This window comes from Mesocricetus auratus, unplaced genomic scaffold (genome assembly GCF_017639785.1).
Source record: "Mesocricetus auratus isolate SY011 unplaced genomic scaffold, BCM_Maur_2.0 Super-Scaffold_100024, whole genome shotgun sequence".
NCBI classification, from domain to species: domain Eukaryota; kingdom Metazoa; phylum Chordata; class Mammalia; order Rodentia; family Cricetidae; genus Mesocricetus; species Mesocricetus auratus.
In genome coordinates, this window is record NW_024429205.1 from 30,106,966 (window position 1) to 30,123,666 (window position 16,701).

Consider the following 16,701-nt stretch of genomic DNA (forward strand, 5'->3'; position numbering starts at 1 on the left):
CTCATGTGGACAGCAGGTAGGGGTTCCGTGAGAGCAGGCTTAGAGCAGAAGGCTTTGCTTGCTCTGTGCCGCTTGTGCAAGGACGTCCCGGTCAGCACGTATCTCCCTGCTCCTTTTCCCTTCCAGGGTCCTGTAAGTCATGAAATAGACTTGGTTTCCTCAGCCCCAGGCCCCCCACCCGCCTGGTCCCCTGGACTCCCACAGCCAGCGTTTCCCTTAGGGCAGATTGCACAGGTGGTGTTTAGCAAGCCACAAGCAGCACAAATGAACAGGCCTTCTCAGCCTGGCCAGCACCTCTACTCTAGCCGGGCCCCGCCCCCGAGCAGTGCAGCCTCCCCAGTGCACAGTGCAGTCCCTGCCCGACCTGGCCCAGCTGCCCATGTCTACCCTTCTGGATCCCAAATAATGATGATCCCTTCCCAGATATTCTATTCAGCCTCCCAAGGAGCCTAGTATATCCCTGGACAGGGGCGTTCTACATATGTTGTCCCAACAGTGCAGTACCCTGTGCAGCCGGGAGCCCTGGGTGCAAGCCCTACTGAGTTTGGGACCTATGCTGGTGCCTAGTATCCAGCCCAAGGTGTGCAGCTGCTCCTGCTCCATTTCTGATGAACAACCACCCCAGATTGCTCCTAAGAGGAGCGCAAAACTATCCGAATCCGAGACCCAAACCAAGGAGGGAAGGATATCACAGAAGAGATCATGTCTGGAGCTCACACTGCCTCTACACCCACTCATCCCCAGACGGGAGGAGGTCTGGAGCCTCAGCCTAATGGGGAGTCGCCTCAGGTTGCTGTTATTATCCGGCCAGATGACCGATCACAGGGAGCAGCTATTGGGGATCAGCGAGGACTCAGAATCTCAGCCTTCATCGACTTCTCCAACCCCATCACCAACCTCAATTTTGGAACCCGGGTCTGAGTCTAATCTTGGAGTCCTCTCTATTCCTGGGGACACTATGACAGCGGCGATGATACAAATGTCTGTAGAAGAATCGACTCCCATGTCTTGTGAAACTGGAGAGCCGTATTGCCTGTCTGAAGAGCCCACTCTTACTGAACCCATACTGGAAGCAGAAGTGACACTCAGCAGACCCTTTCCAGAATCTGAGTTCTCTTCCAGTCCTCTCCAGGTTTCCACGGCCCTGGCGCCTCATGGGGCAGAAACTCATGAGCCCAAAGGCATGGTCCCAACTGAGGATCTGAAGCCAGAGGTGGAGTCAAGCATAGATCCAGCTTCTCCTCCTCTTTCAGCTTGCGCTTCTGAGTCGCCTGTGCCCATTGCTCCAACTGCCCAACCTGAGGAACTGCATAATGGAGCCCCCTCACCACCACCCGTGGACTTAAGGCCGGTCAGGGAGCCAGAGGAACCAGCCAGGGAGGTTTCTTCATCCATGACACAAGGCACCATTCTTTGTGCCACAACACCTGTGTCTCCTTCAGAGACTTCTCCTGCTCAGGAGGAAGAAATAGAGGAAGAATAAGGCAGGGAAGCTGAGAGTGAAAGGGAGCCGAGGACCTCCCCCTTGACAGCCCCCCTGTCCCAGCCCAATTCTGTCAGAATTTAGAGGTGGCTGCAGCCACCCAAGTGGCAGTATCTGTGCCAAAGAGGAGGCAGAAAGTTAAAGAGCCAAATAAGAAGGAGGCTGTGGGTGACCTTCTGGATGCCCTCAAGGAGGTGGACCCAGCAGTACCAGAGGTAGAGAATCAGCCTCCCACAGGCAGCACCCCAAACCCAGTCAGAGGGCAGCACTGCACCCCCACAACCTGAGGAAGCAGATGAAACCCGGGACTCTAAGGAAGACAAAATTCACAGTGCTGAGAACATCCCGCCTGGGGAAGAGAAGCACGAATACAAGTCAGATCAGGGGAAGCCTCTGAACCTTGAGGAGAAGAAGCACTATGACAGGGACGTCTTGCTGGGCTCTCAGTTTATCTTTGCCAGGTGCAGAAACCAGAAGCATTGCCCCATATCCCCGATGTGGGCCTGGACAAGGCCAATAAAACACCACTTCGGCAACTGGATCCCTCAGACTACCTGGCATAAACTGTGGCCCAGATTTCACTCCATCCTTTGCCAACCTTGGCCGACCAACCCTCAACAGCCGTGGGCCCCCAAGAGGTGCTCCAGGTGCGGAGCTGTCCCGAGGGCTGCAGTCTGGCCTGGGACCCAGGTGCTATCAGCAGGGCCCACGAAAGGAAACATGCAAGTTCATTTCATTCGTGATAATGACTGAAGACTTAAAACTGAACATGGCTGAGAAGACTTGGAAACCCAATAGCAAACGGACAGCTGCTGATGAGGATCGCCGGGAAGAGGATGTGGATGGAAGCAAAACCCAGGACCTGTTCCACAGGGTGCGCTCTATCTGGAACCAGCTGACGCCCCAAATGCTCCGGCAGCTGATGAAGCAGGTGACATAGCTGGCCACTGACACCGAGGAACACCTCACAGGAGTTACTGACCTCATCTTGAGAAAGCCATTTCAGAGCCCAGTTTCTCTGTGGCTTATGCCAACATGTGCCGTTGCCTCATGGCGCTGAACGTGCCCACTACAGAAAAGCCAACAGTGACTGTGAGTTTTCGAAAATTATTGTTTTTTTATTTTTATGTTTAAATTTAGATTAGAAACATGGTTGGTTCACAAGTCAGTTCCAGGTCCCTCTCCCTTTCCCTCCCCCCCCTCCCGTGCCCTCCCCCCCAACTCCCCCATTATCCCCTCATTTCCCCAGGGAGGGTGAGGCCCTCCATGGGGGTGTCCACAGTCTGTCATTTTATCCAGGGCAGGGTCCAGACCCTCCCCCAAGAGTTCAGGGTGAGAGTGCATCTCACATTGTTGAATGGGAATTCAAAGTCCATGTGTATACTCGGGATGAATACTGATCTACTGCCCAAGGCTCAATAGATTACCTAGGCCTCCTCACTGACACCCACATTCAGGGGGTCTTGATCAGTCCCATGTTGGATTCCCAGGCATCAGCCTGGGATTCAAGAGTTAACCCTTGTCAGGTCAGCTGCTTCTGGGGTTAAACCAGCCCAGCCTTAACTCCTTTGGTCATCAGTCCTCCCTCTCTGTCACTGGATTCCTTGATTTCAGCTCAGAGTTTAGCTGTGGGAGTCTGCCTCTGCTTCCATCAGCCACTGAATGAAGGTTCTGTTTTCCAGACTCTCTGGCCATGGGACTGTAGGCTGGCACTCCCCAGATCTATGCCTAAAATCCATATATGAGAGAGTATATGCTGTGTTTCTCTTTTTGTGACTGGGTTACCTCACTCAGGATGGTTTCTTCTAGTGCCATCCATTTGCCTGCAAATCTCAGGATTCCATTGTGGTTTTTTTTTCTGCTGAATAGTACTCCATTGTGTAAATGTACCACATTTTCTCTATCCACTCTTTGGCTGAGGGGCATCTAGGTTGCTTCCAAGTTCTGGCTATTACAAATAATGCTGCTATGAACATAGTGGAACAGACATCCTTGTTGTATGAATGGGCATCTTTTGGATATATGCCTAAGAGTGGAGTTGCTGGGTCTTGTGGTAGGTTTATTCCCATTTTTCTGAGGAATCTCCATACTGATTTCCAAAGTGGCTGAACCAGTTGGCACTCCCACCAGCAATGGAGGAGTGTTCCCCTTTCACCACATCCTCTCCAGCATAAATTGTCATTGGTGTTTTTGATTTTAGCCATTCTGACAGGAGTGAGATGGTATCTCAGAGTTGTTTTGATTTGCATTTCCCGGATGCCTAAGGATGTTGAGCACTTTCTCAAGTGCCTCTCAGCCATTTTAGACTCTTCTATTGAAAATTCTCTATTTAGTTCTGCAGCCCACTTTTTAATTGGATCCTTTGGTGTTTTGGAGACTTGTTTCTTGAGTTCTTTGTAAATTTTGGAGATCAACCCTCTGTCAGATGTGGGATTAGTGAATATTTTTTCCCATTCTGTGGGCTGTCTTTTTGTCTTGCTGACTGTGTCCTTTGCCTTACAGAAGCGTCTCAGTTTCAGGAGGTCCCATTTATTCATTGTTGATCTCACTGTCTGTGCTACTGGTGTTATGTACAGGAAGCTATCTCCTGTACCAATTCTTTCAAGGGTACCACCCACTTTCTCTTCTAAGAGGTTCAGTGTGGCTGGGTTTATGTTGAGGTCTTTGATCCATTTGGACTTAAGTTTTATGCATAGCGATAAACATGGATCGATCCGCATTCGTCTACATGCCAGCCTCCAGTTATGCCAGCACCATTTGTTGAAGATGCTTTCTTTATTCCATTGTATATTTTTTAGCTTCTTTGTCAAAGATCAGATGTTCATATGTGTGTGGGTTAGTATCAGGGTTTTCAATTTGATTCCATTCTATTTATAGACAGGTAGACCAATGGAATCGAATTGAAAACCAGGTACTTATTTCTTAACAGTATCTCTGGGTCTATCTATTTCCTTATAAAGGTTACTGTGGCATGTAAGACAAATAGATAAATGTGCATGCTTTTAGCCTTCTGACCTGTTGTATTAATTTAATTCTTGATTCCTGGCAACACCCCTCCAAAATAAGCAACAGAGAAAGAGTAAAATTTCACCTCCTCCATACCGAGAATGTAATCTCATCTTGAGGGCTAGAATAAAATAGTTATTTTTCAGGTCCCTTCATCTCCAAAATGTCCCATTATACTTTTCTGTGGTGTGACTGATATCACAGAAATGACTAGGTGTGCCCCTAGATACAAAGTTCTTGATAACTGCAGGAGATTGGAGAACTCACTGAGTTCCTTCCATGGCATTCACCCTTTAAAAAGCCTCAGGGAGCCAAGTATAATTAAGCAACATTAATTAAAATACTAGAAGGTCAGACAAGGGCAACCACAGAAGGGACAATGGAACAGCATCAGAAAGATGGAGAATAATGAAAATAGCAGCAATCAGAGGCCATGAAAGCCTTGGAGGGACAGCTCAGCTGGAGTGTCGTTAAAGGAAAAGGTTACGAATGCACACCTAGAAGGGAGATGAATAAGCATGGAGCAGACGCCAATGGCTTCCTGGAAGATCTCCTTTCTCTATCAATGGGTGTCTGAGAGGCTCCTAGCTCTAACAGATCAAAAATATCTTTAATATGATGGACATTAGAAATTTCTACCTAAAGGGATCTGCTAATTTTATGCTTTAACATGCTACTAATGTCATGGTTTAATATGTTGCTGCAAGGTCTTGGTGTTTGGGTTGATTGAAGCAGTGCAGAAGACCAAATTCAGGACCTTGAGGATGGCAGGCAAGCACTCTCCCACTAAGCGGCAGCCTCGACCTTTGTGGTCTTTTAATTAAAAAGACAGAATTCTACCATTATATAGTGACTCTCTCAAACCTACTTCTCCAGTCCAGTGCCCACTAGACTTAAAAATAAACTTACTAAGTCCACTTGCATTGGTGGTATGTGCGGTGGTGTGAAAGAGAATGCCCAGGAAGGTTCGTAAGTTTGAATACTTGGTCCCGGGTATTGGTACATTTGAAAGGATATAAGTGTGAATCCTTAGTCACGGGGAATGGCACATTTGAAAGAATTAGGATTTGTGGCCTTCTGGAGGAAATGTGTTACTGGAAATAGGCTTTCAGGTTTCAATGCCCAAGCCAGGCCCAGCGGCAGGCTCTCTTCCTGCTGTCTTCAATTCAAGGCAGCAAAATCTCCTGATTTTGTTCTTAATTACTTTTTATAACTCTGGTGTAGTGGCTAAAATTAACCACATGAGGTCATAGTGAAAAGTCAGGGGCGTGGGTGTCATGGCTACCACTTATGCAGGCAGGTCTCAGAAACGGGGATCAGGAGTTTTGGGGTCATTCAGCTGCTTTATACACAGACACAGAGAGATGACTCTCCCAACTCTTTTGCTGTTGTTTGCTGAGACAGAGCCTTACTATGTAGCAGAGGCTAGCCCTGAATTCACAGAGTTCTGCCTGCCTCTGCCTTCAGAGTGCTTGGGTTTAAGTCATCTACCACCAGGCCTGATGGTTCTCTTACCTCACTAGATGGAAACTATTTATGATTTATTCACATCAATGTTGGGCTTTCACAGCAATTCCAGAACTTAAAGAGTTGCCTGTTGTTGATTAACAGACTTGTATTCCATCTGAAATACTGTCTGAATTTTCAGAAAACAACCACATCCAACAATGCTAAACAGTGGCTTTTAGCAGATCATCTCACTAAGATGATTAACTCCCCAGTTGACAGAATGCATGTATCAGGAAATGGGCAAGGAGCTAAGATTTGCTGAAATTCTACCATTTGCCAAACATTTTGCTGGAGTTATGTCTCATGAACTTCGTAAATCCTTTCAGACATGTTATTAGTTTGTTAACTAAGGAAACTCAGGTGCAAAGGGTTTAGGCAGTTTACTCACAGCACATAAATACCACCTGTTACCTGGGGACGTTTATATACATTAACGGGACATTGCTCTTAACCCCTGAGCTTAGGAGGTCTGTTCTTTCCTGAAGGGAAACAGAGAAGGAGTGGATCTGGGGGAGGAGGAGAGAGGACTGGGAGTAGTGGAGGGGAAACTGTGGTCAGGATGTACTGTGTGAGAGAAGAATAAATAGAAAAAAAGAAAGAAAAATAAACATTGATGGGACTGGGGACTAGAGAAGAATAGTCCCTTAAATCCCATCAGTCTTAGTTAATTTTTCTTTCGCTGTGATAAAATATCCTGGCAACACCAACTAGGAGGAAGGGTTTATAGTTCAGGTTCCAGGACAATCGTAGCGAGGAAGGAAGTCAGTGCAGCCACTCTTCACACTGCATCTGCAATCAGGAACCAGAGAGCTACGAATACGTGTGCTTCTGTCATTTCCTCCTTTAAGAGTATTTCTTAGCATTTACGTGAGGGCTATACACGCCATGGCACAAATGTAAGAGGTCAGAAAACAACTTGCAGCCGCCTCTTCTTTCCTTCCATGCCTTTATCCATTGAGCCATCTTTCTGGTCTTGTTTCTCCTTTTTGTGTAGTCCAAGACTTCATACCAGGGAATGGTGTACCCATGGTGGGTTGATCTTCCCACCACAATGAACCTAGTGCAATAAAATTCTGCACAGGCAAGCTCAGAGGCCCATCTCCCAGGTCAGTCTAGCTTTCATCAAGTTGAGATTAACAACCACACCATATGTAAGATTTAGCCCCCGCATAGCCTCCTCTGTTACTTTTTTCCTCAGACCCTGAGCACAGTTGTTCTTTTATCCATCAGGTATTATGCATAAAATCTACTGTTGTCTTATATTGTTGTCTAACATTGGTTACTATTGACAATTCTTCTCTTTTAGGATCCAGGCACTTTGAAGACACATTTCTGAAGATCACCCATGAATGATATTGAGGCACCTAAACCATATGTTAAATGCACAAATCTCACCTTCTGAGAGGAAGGATGTTGTAGTGGTTTGAAAGAAAATGACCCCCAAAGGGAGTGGCACCATTGGAAGGTTTGACCTTGCTGGAGTAGGTGTGGCCTTGTTGAAAGAAGTATGTCACTCTGGAGGCTGACTTTGAGGTTTCATATGTGCTTAAGCCATGCCCAGTAAGACAGTTCAGTTCCTGTTGCCTACATATCGAGATGCAAAATTCTCAGCTACTCTGGCAATGTGTCTGCCTGCACCCCAGCATCTTCCACAATGATGATTAAAGGACTGAACCTCTGAAACTGTAAGACACCCCATTAAATGTTTTCCTGTATAAGAGTTGCCATGGTCATGGTGTCTCTTCACAGCAATAGAAACACTAAGACAGAAGTCATAGAGATGCAAATACAAGGATCTTTACTTTCTACATTTTCTGTCTTACTTGGCTCATTCCAGACCAATGAGAAATCTTGTCTCAAAAAAGGTGTATGACATCTGAATAATGACACTCGAGGTTTTGATCTCTGGCCTCCATACAATAGATATACACATGCATATGTGCACTTCCATGTACACACACACACACACACACACACACACACACACACACACACACACAAAGAAGAAAAGAATGAATAGTGCTAGGTCAAATGAGAACAGGACGGATACCAGGCAACTCTGTACCTGATTTGAAAACAAATAAGCAACTAGCCACAGGCAAAGGAGATTCTAAGAAGCTAAGAGGAAAATGTCACATATACTATAAGTGAATACTTGCCCAGAAGGACACAAGAAGCAGCACCCAGATACTCCAGTCAATGGGCAAGAGTTTTCTATGGAGTGCTCAGAGAGGAAGAAGCCATGTGTTAAAGGAAAAGGACGATGTTTTTTCATCTTCGGATGTCTCTGGTGCTACTAACAGAAAATACAATTCTGTTAAAGTTCCCAACACCTCTCTGCAGTTGTAAAAGTAAGTCACAGCTGTATGGTTGGCATTCTGAATTCTTGTAAGTATGGTTTCTTTTTTTATTAGTATTGTCATCTATTTTGTAGGTCTGAAATTGTTCTTCTTGAGGGGAAACTCTATTGTTTTTTGCCCATTTTAGATCACATGAATTATTGCTGTGCATATCTTTTTATAAAGTTAACTGACACAACTTTTGTCTACACTCCTTCATATCATGATACACTTACAAACTGAAACTCTAAAGTCTTGATTAGCTGATAAGGAATTAGACATTACACGTGTACAAAGTGAAGAATGATCAGCTATAATCACCACGTGGTGAAAGGAAACACAGACAAAGAAACAACTTCAACAACACAACAAATTTAATTCAAGAAAACCTTCAGAAGAGAGGTTTCTATATCAGGAAAATAGAGAGCTCTCCACTTATAGACTAGGAATGGTTGTGGGGAGAAAGGATGGGAGGAGACAGGGTTTTAAATCTTCCTTTTTAGCCCAGGATTGGCTGTTGCTATGAGTAACCAGATAGCACTAAGTAGTGAAAAGAACATACGGAAATGGATAACATCTCTCATGGCCAGCCATCACCAGGGTCAGCCAGGGTTTAGATAAACAACTTACTTTAGATCAGGGGATGCTAATTATTGTGGTTTGGGGAAATGGTCACCAATTAACCCAAATGGAGGAGCTTTATAAATGGAATTTCCATGGCTAACACATGAGATTATTAGAATCAAACAAGTTTAATGGCTGTTCTTGGACACCTAACAGACAGTACGTTCTGACTTTTAAATTAGGACCCTCTATGATATAACTCCTGTTACCATGTAACGGCAGTCAGATTTTGCAATTTCTACATTAAAGATCTAAGAATGTATCCCCCAAATTGTGAATGTAAAACACTAAAATATTAATTTTGGTTAAAATTAACCTCAGGAAAAGCTAGTAGGGGCTGCACATTCCTTTTATTCAAATATAGAGTGTGAAGGAAATTTGAGACTGTATTCCATTTGGATCAGCTACCAAATTATGATGCCAGATTTAAATTATGGTGTAGTTTCCTGGATTGTCATCAAATGAACAAAGAAAGGAAAACAAGCTTTGTTTGCTCCTCAGTGACAACTACCTAATTTATTTGAATCTGATTTGCAAAACCCAAACTCATTCATTAGAATCTTATTTATGTGTTTGTCCGTTTAGGGAGAAATTGGGTAACTTTTGGTTAGGGGATTATCATTCTCTTTAAGGGACAATATGTTAAAATAGCATATGATATCCTGTGGAATGGAGTGCTATTTTATGCTATGGCTTTGATGTGAGTTCTCTCATCTTTGTCTGGCTATGTAATTTAAGGAGAAATAGAACATACATGAATTAAGCAAATAAACTAATATAGATGTTTAGACAATAAAGTCTGACTTCGGAGTCTACATAAAAAGATTATGAACAAAGACTGTATTACAGGTGAAATTTACATATATAAATTAGACTAGCATCCTTTCTTCCAAGCAAAACATGATAGTGTATATGTCGCTTGATTAAGTTTACATATTTACATAAGCCTCAGCTGTACCTTAGTGAATTAATTGCCAATATGCGCAAATGCATTAGATAGAAAATGGTTCTCCCATCTAGTCCAAATAATGAACTAATTTTGCTTGAGATACATTTGTCTTTCCTTTCTGATAAAACTGACTAGACACTGATGTTATGAATCATTTAAATGCAGGTTGAACCATATACTGAATTCATTTAGTTTCCTCAGTAGATCAGATCTATGCTGTGTTTTTTTTTTTTTTGTACACAGCAATCACATGAAATTAGGAACATGCTGCAGACTTCTGTCCCCAGGGATCACATGGGGTGCTGGAGAGCAAAGAACTAAGAGCAGACAGAAAGTAAAAGAAATGATGTGATGTACATGGCACATGATTTACAAGGCTAGTGCTGGGGAATCTGCTGCTGGGAATCATGGAAGTTCATCACCCTGATAGGGATGGTCGTGGTGGTGGTGGTTTCTCACCAGGTAGAGAGCAGGAGGCCGTGCCTCTGTCCTCTGTTCTGAGCTGTGTCTTGGTTTGATTCTTGATATGTAGGTCCATTGTAGATATGATACCAGCTTACCTTCTGCTACATGGTCCTCAGTGGGCAAAACAAACTCCTGGCCCAGGAGAGGCTCCCGTACTTTCTGAGTCAGCACAATGGGCCTTTGGCCTTGGGATTGGTCATCAGAACTCAGTTCCCAGCTCTTGGACTCTGACCCTCTTTATATCCTATCACCTGCCACCACAGCAGAAAAAGTCTGCAAAAAGGAATAGAAAGAGGACTTTTTTGAACGTTCGAGTCTCAGATCCTGTAAGATGGCAGGAGAGAGTAGACTCCAGAGAATTGTCCTTTGACCTGCACATGAACACTGAGGTGCATGTGCGATTGCATACACACACACACACACACACACACACACACACACTGAATGTGATTTCATGCATTTTAGTACATGTGGACTATTCCAATGAAATGAATTTTACAGAACCCCCTTTCTGTTGTAGCAATGTATACCTAAGGCCTTCAAAACACAGGTACTACCTCCTTCTAGCTTTTTAGAAAAGATGCCCATGTCTCATTTATTTTTTTCTTTTCACGCTCCTGGGAATTGAATAAAAGACCCATGTATGTAAGGAAAGCACTCTATGAGACAAGCTATATTCCTAACCTCATTTTTTTCAACAGGTCATCCTGCCTAACCTATAATATTCCTCTTGATCAAAGCTTGCCTTGACTGTTTTTTTTTTTTTTTTGCAATAAGGAAATGAAAATTCTGAAACAAATTGGATAATCACATAGGAACGTTAACAAACTCTAACGTTTGGTTCACAGATTTTACTGTTTTTGTGGCTTTCCTCTTTCTGGAATGCTAATTTCTAGCTTGCTGGCCTTCTATTCCTGCATTAATATTTTTGGTGAACTGACTTCCACTAAGTCCATCTGAAGACTGGGCTCATTAACCTGTGGCTGTCCCTCAATCAAGATGCTCCTGGCACAGTGGCCTCTGTGGTCTTTATTCTTGCATATCATACATTGAAAGATCACTTCTTCTCTTAGGTCACTCTTTTGGAACAACAAGTCATTCCATAACCCCCTCACCAGGACTGAAGAATTCTGACAAGTGGGGAACACAGGAGTCTAAAGACTCATGTAACTCCTGGCATTCCTCAACAGGTTACTACAGTCCCTGGGTCTTCAGGTCCATGTGACAGCACCATGTTATCCCTGATCATCAGCCCATGATGCACATATGAGTACAGTAGTGTGTCTGTGCATCAAGCACCACACAGAGGCCATTATCGTCCACAACATTATGCTCAATGGAGCAGTGCAGTTCCACTCTGTGCTGTCAGTACCATTTGAGAAGATAGCATCAAAGCATCTTAGTGTTTGCATCATGACAAATGCAATTAAAGAGAGAAAGAAACTACTATTCCTACCATGCAATTTTAAACCTTAAAGTGTCTCTCCAAAATCATCCCCATCTTTCCGTTTGAGAAACCTGTTATTTTCTCAGGATTCCAAGAGCCAATTCTATGGCTAGTAAAATGGCCCTTCTTAGCTGAAAAGTCCGCATTCTATGCTGGCCTAGTGTCTAAAGTATATAGGTGCAGGAGACTAGTCAGATGACCTAAGGAATCCCCCAGTTAAAAAATCTCAATAACATAATGCTGAGCAGGACACACCTTCTATACTGTTTGTTTTAAATTAGGAAACTTAAAGTGCTAGTAACAGGTGTACATGTTTCTCCACATGTGGGTCTAAGTGTGCAAACACTGGCATGTGTTATCTAAGTGTGCATATACTGGCACACGAGTCTGGCTGAGTGTGTAAACAGACATGTATGGGCCTGAGTGTGCATGCCGTGGCATGCGTTGTGTGAGGAAGCACATGCCAGCATTTGTTAGGTCTGTGTGTCTATGGGGACCTGTGCATGCCTGATGCTCCGTCATTAGGATACTATGCTCTAAGTATAGATGGATTGGTGTCTGAACACGCCCTTCATAGCCTTATTCATAGCTCTCCCTTTCCAGAGTCATCTTCTTGATGTGAGCTTACCCAGCTCTGTCGGTCCTGAAATGCATAGTACCCTGAGCTTATGAGAGACTTCTAGCAAATTAGCTGTCTGCATTAAGTAAACTGCTTTACCCCTTTCGTGTATCTCCTCTTCTTCCTCTGTAAAATGAAGTCGGTAATGTTTAATTTTCAGGGCTCATGGGAGAATTTGATGAGCAAACCTAAACAGAAGCATCTTGTAGTTGTTTATTATGTAGTAATAATAATTGTGAAATGGTGTAAAACAGTACCATACCACTTAAGAACAAGGAAATGCTCTCCAAAATGTGGTTTTGCATTGTGCCATCAGTAAATTGTGTGCTTACTCAAACTAGATGGTATAGCCTAGGATACACGTAGGCTGCCTAGGAGCACAGCACATTGCTTCTAGGGCTATGCTGAACAAAGCATGAGCTCAAATCAAATGCAAGAGAGATGATGTAATCAGAAAGCTTGGTATACACAAGGTGTATGAGGCTGCTGCTGACATAACCTGACACACTGGTGCATAGTAAACTGGCTTTAATGAGTGGTGCTAAAGGAAAAGAGGCATATTATAATAATCCGTAAACCAGGGTCATGTATTGTTGCTATCGAGAATTGGGTGCTGTACATAACCATGCTGCTATGCTCCCATGATTCTAGCAGCTAAGTAGCTGTGTCACCTGAGTATCACTGTTGTGTTATGATGGCTGCTGGGAGTCTCCATCTCCCTCGTAACCTTACAGGACCATTGTGTTCACGTGGGCCTCTGAAAGCATGGTCTGCACTATGTGGCAATGGCATTTGACATAGTTTCCAGCCCCAGTAACAGTCTCTTGAAGAAGACAGGATAAAGTCCTTTATGCATGTGAGAAAGAGAGTGGGCAGAGGAGACAGGGAAGAGAAGCCAGATGGTAAAGTTGCATTACGAAACTGGATGCTGCTGTGTGTGAAGAAACCTGACCCTCTGGCGGCATGTAGGAAGTGGTAAAAACAGCATGCTCAGAGGTGCTTCATCAGGGTCTATGAAAGCTGATAGTGTGACACCAACTCTATCATTCATCAGTGACAGCCAGGTGGGCTATTAGATTCTCAACACTTGCAACCTGGAGGGGACAAAAGCCAGAGCTCTGGGCCTGTCTAGGTTTTGACATGTGGTCCATTCCTACTAGACTCAGGGGCAGGGAGCTGGCAGCATCTGCTACAGGAACAGATGGGCAACACTGCAAAGCCGTGCTTCACAAGCGCAGGCCTAAATTCAGGCAGGGTGGCCTCACATTCCAAATCAGGACTGTAAAAAGGACAACTTCAGGAGAACAGCCCAGATGGGAGAGCTAAGTCTAGCCGCACTGCACCCATAGCTCTTCAGTTCAGTCACAAAAACAGTTCTGTTTGAATGTTCCACGCAGACCTCCTATTAGATGCTGAGGGTATGGTGGTGAGCCACAGGCTGGCCATGCTATCCTGGAGTGCTGGTGGAGGTATCTGCTTGTGTGGGATAGAGAAGCAACTATAAACAGCAATCAGAACCGTGGCTGAAAGTAAGCGAGGGTGAAGAGATGCTGGGGGAGCCTTCCCTGAGTGGCACGTAAGTGCAGACCTGAAGGCTGAGAAGCAGTGACGAGATGAAGAGGAAATTCTTAGCAGTTGACTTAACATGTGCCAGAGCATTGAGGCAAGAAAGAGCTTGGCACGCTTCATGCAGAGGTGAACGTGTCTGGGGCCTGGAGAGAGGAAGGACACAGAGACATGAGGCTAGAGAAGCGAGCAACGTGTCAAACCAGGCAGCCTAGATTCCTGGAAAAATTGTGTGATATGGTTGGAAACCCAGAAGAACTAAGAGTAGAGGCTACCCAAGAGCAGAGCTGGGCACTTGTTGAATATTCTGAGTCATTCACCTTCTAGTTCAACTTACCCTGGCTCCATGCAAATTCAATGCAAATGAAAACTCATTCAAACTAGCTTTCTGGTAGAGAATCTTAGCCTCGCCTCATCCTCCTTACCCCCACCTCTGTAAACACATATATGTGTCAATGTGAATATACACCTGGAGAGACTAAGGATGTGTCCCCACATCGACATGCATATAACTGACATCAGCTCCCATGCACTAGGTGTTCTCATGCATGCATATAAATGGCGTCAGCTCCCATGCACTAGGTGCTCTCGTGCATATAAATGACATCAGCTCCCATGCACTAGGTGCTCTCATGCATATAAATGGCGTCAGCTCCCATGCACCTAGGTGCTAGCATTGTGCTGTCTCGTCTTGACTCTCCACAGCATCCCTGAGAATGCTGTCCTCTCCTTTCACAGACACATCTCACACATTGAACAGTTTCTTGGTGACCTGTGGGCTAGATGCCTGCCTAAGTGCAGAGTGCTTTCCAGAATTCTAAATCATTTGTCAACTCCTGAAAGACAGAGAGAATTTTACCTTTCCTCAAGGTCACACAGAAGAGACAAGAGTCTATTTATGTCCTGGAAAGACCTTAAAAACTCAATGAAAATTGACTCTGAAATAAACGCAACTTTCTTCTGCCTTCTGTCTGCCCAGCATGAGGAACATGCACAGTCCACTCTGGAAAAGGGGAATATCTGAACAGCTGGCATGGTGTGAAGTAGCTTGTTTCCCAGTCTCTCTGCTCTCTAATAAAACAAACATAGAATCTGATCTCCGAGGACACCTGTTCTAAATCCACTGGCTATCTTGATAACTCTAAAAACCACACATGTGAACTTCCATTTGCTCATAAACAATAATGTTTGGGATTTTCAGCATATTTTTAAAATGTAAGAAGTGTTCTATTCACCTTGACCTTATTTCAGCCTTTTGTCCACTCTTTGATAGTCAGATGTGTGAGATGCTTGTGTATGTGTGTGTGTTTGTGTGTGTGAGTGTGTGTGTATGTGTATGTGTATGTGGTGTGGTGTGTGTATGTGCGTGTGCCTGTGCACCTGTGTGTGTGTGTGTGTGTGTGTGTGTGTGTGTGTGTGTGTGTGTGTACTCCTCTTCCAGTGCCTTCCCTCTTGTGTGGCTATGATATGTTGTATTCCAGGTGATCAGATCAAGGTGTGTGTGTGTGCATGTGTGTATGTGTGTGCACACGTGAATAAAGTTCTGGCATTCCTTCCTTATGAGTAGAACTCAAATAAAACCTTTAAGTTCACCCTTCTTTCCTAAGGACACTTCTTGGGTCCCTTGGAGCAGAGTCTAGTACCTACTGAGCATCCTTAATTGTCAGTGACAAATGGTGACACTCCATTCTCCTCTGTATTTATGCCTAACCCATGCATCCTGAGAGCACAGATTAGGAGGAGCCTCCCCACCCCCACCCTGTGTTTCAACTCATCTTTCACCACATCCCATGGGTCTCTCTCACTCTTGTTGGCTGGCATCCCTGACACACTCTCACAATGGGACTTCTTCATTCCCAATGTGGACACTCTTCCTCTTCTCCCTCTCCCTCCTGTTGTCCCCAGAATACTGTGCTGGAACCTGGGTGCCTTTACTGGCAGCTAAGTGAGGCAGACACTTTAGGGGCAAAACCCTTTGTCTTTCTTTGTTTTTCGTCTGCTTACAGCTTCTGACTGGGTCTAAGCTCTGTCTTGAGACTTTAACAACATTGAGTCCTTCAGGTCACACCTGCCAGATGAGTGACTTGTCGCCTCTCTGGCAAATCTCCTCTTAAATGGAAAGTCTAGCAATGCAGGAACCACACCCTAAAGTTGAGCATCTGGAATGGAACATATAACAACAACTTAGGAAGGAAAACACTAGGAGAGTAACAGTAAAGGGAGAGAGAGCATGATCAGATACTCATGTTGACTCTTCCCCTCTCCACCTACCCACTCCCACCCCCACCTCCCCACCTCCTGCCTTCAGGACACACCAACCCATCCCAGGAGCTTTGAATCCCATCTGGTGTGCTGCAGTCACTCTTCTGGAGCTTCTGGTGTGTCTGCATCGACAGACCATGTATCAACCCTTCAGCCTCTTCTCCCTGTCCTGTAGGCTGTCCCACCACATTCCAGGCCCATCTGTGGTCTCCCTCTGGCTAGAGGAGTCCTGGTGACAGCCAGGGTCCCTGGACCAGGATGGAGTTGCCCACCTCTGTGTGGTGGGCAGTCCAGACACAATGTTCTGGGTCAGGAGCACTGCTCCAAAGGCTGACTTGAAGGAGAGGAGAAGGAGATCTCCATGAAGGCACAATGGATGACCAGGTGACCTTGGTTAAATCTGCCCTGTACTCGGTATGTCCCCAGAGCAAC

General features: G+C 44.8%; 1 pseudogene; it reads left to right on the forward strand.

The window, feature by feature from the left end:
• The first annotated feature begins 249 nt into the window (after window positions 1-249).
• Window positions 250-7,320, forward strand: LOC101840163 (annotated as a pseudogene).
• Window positions 7,321-16,701: the final 9,381 nt, after the last annotated feature.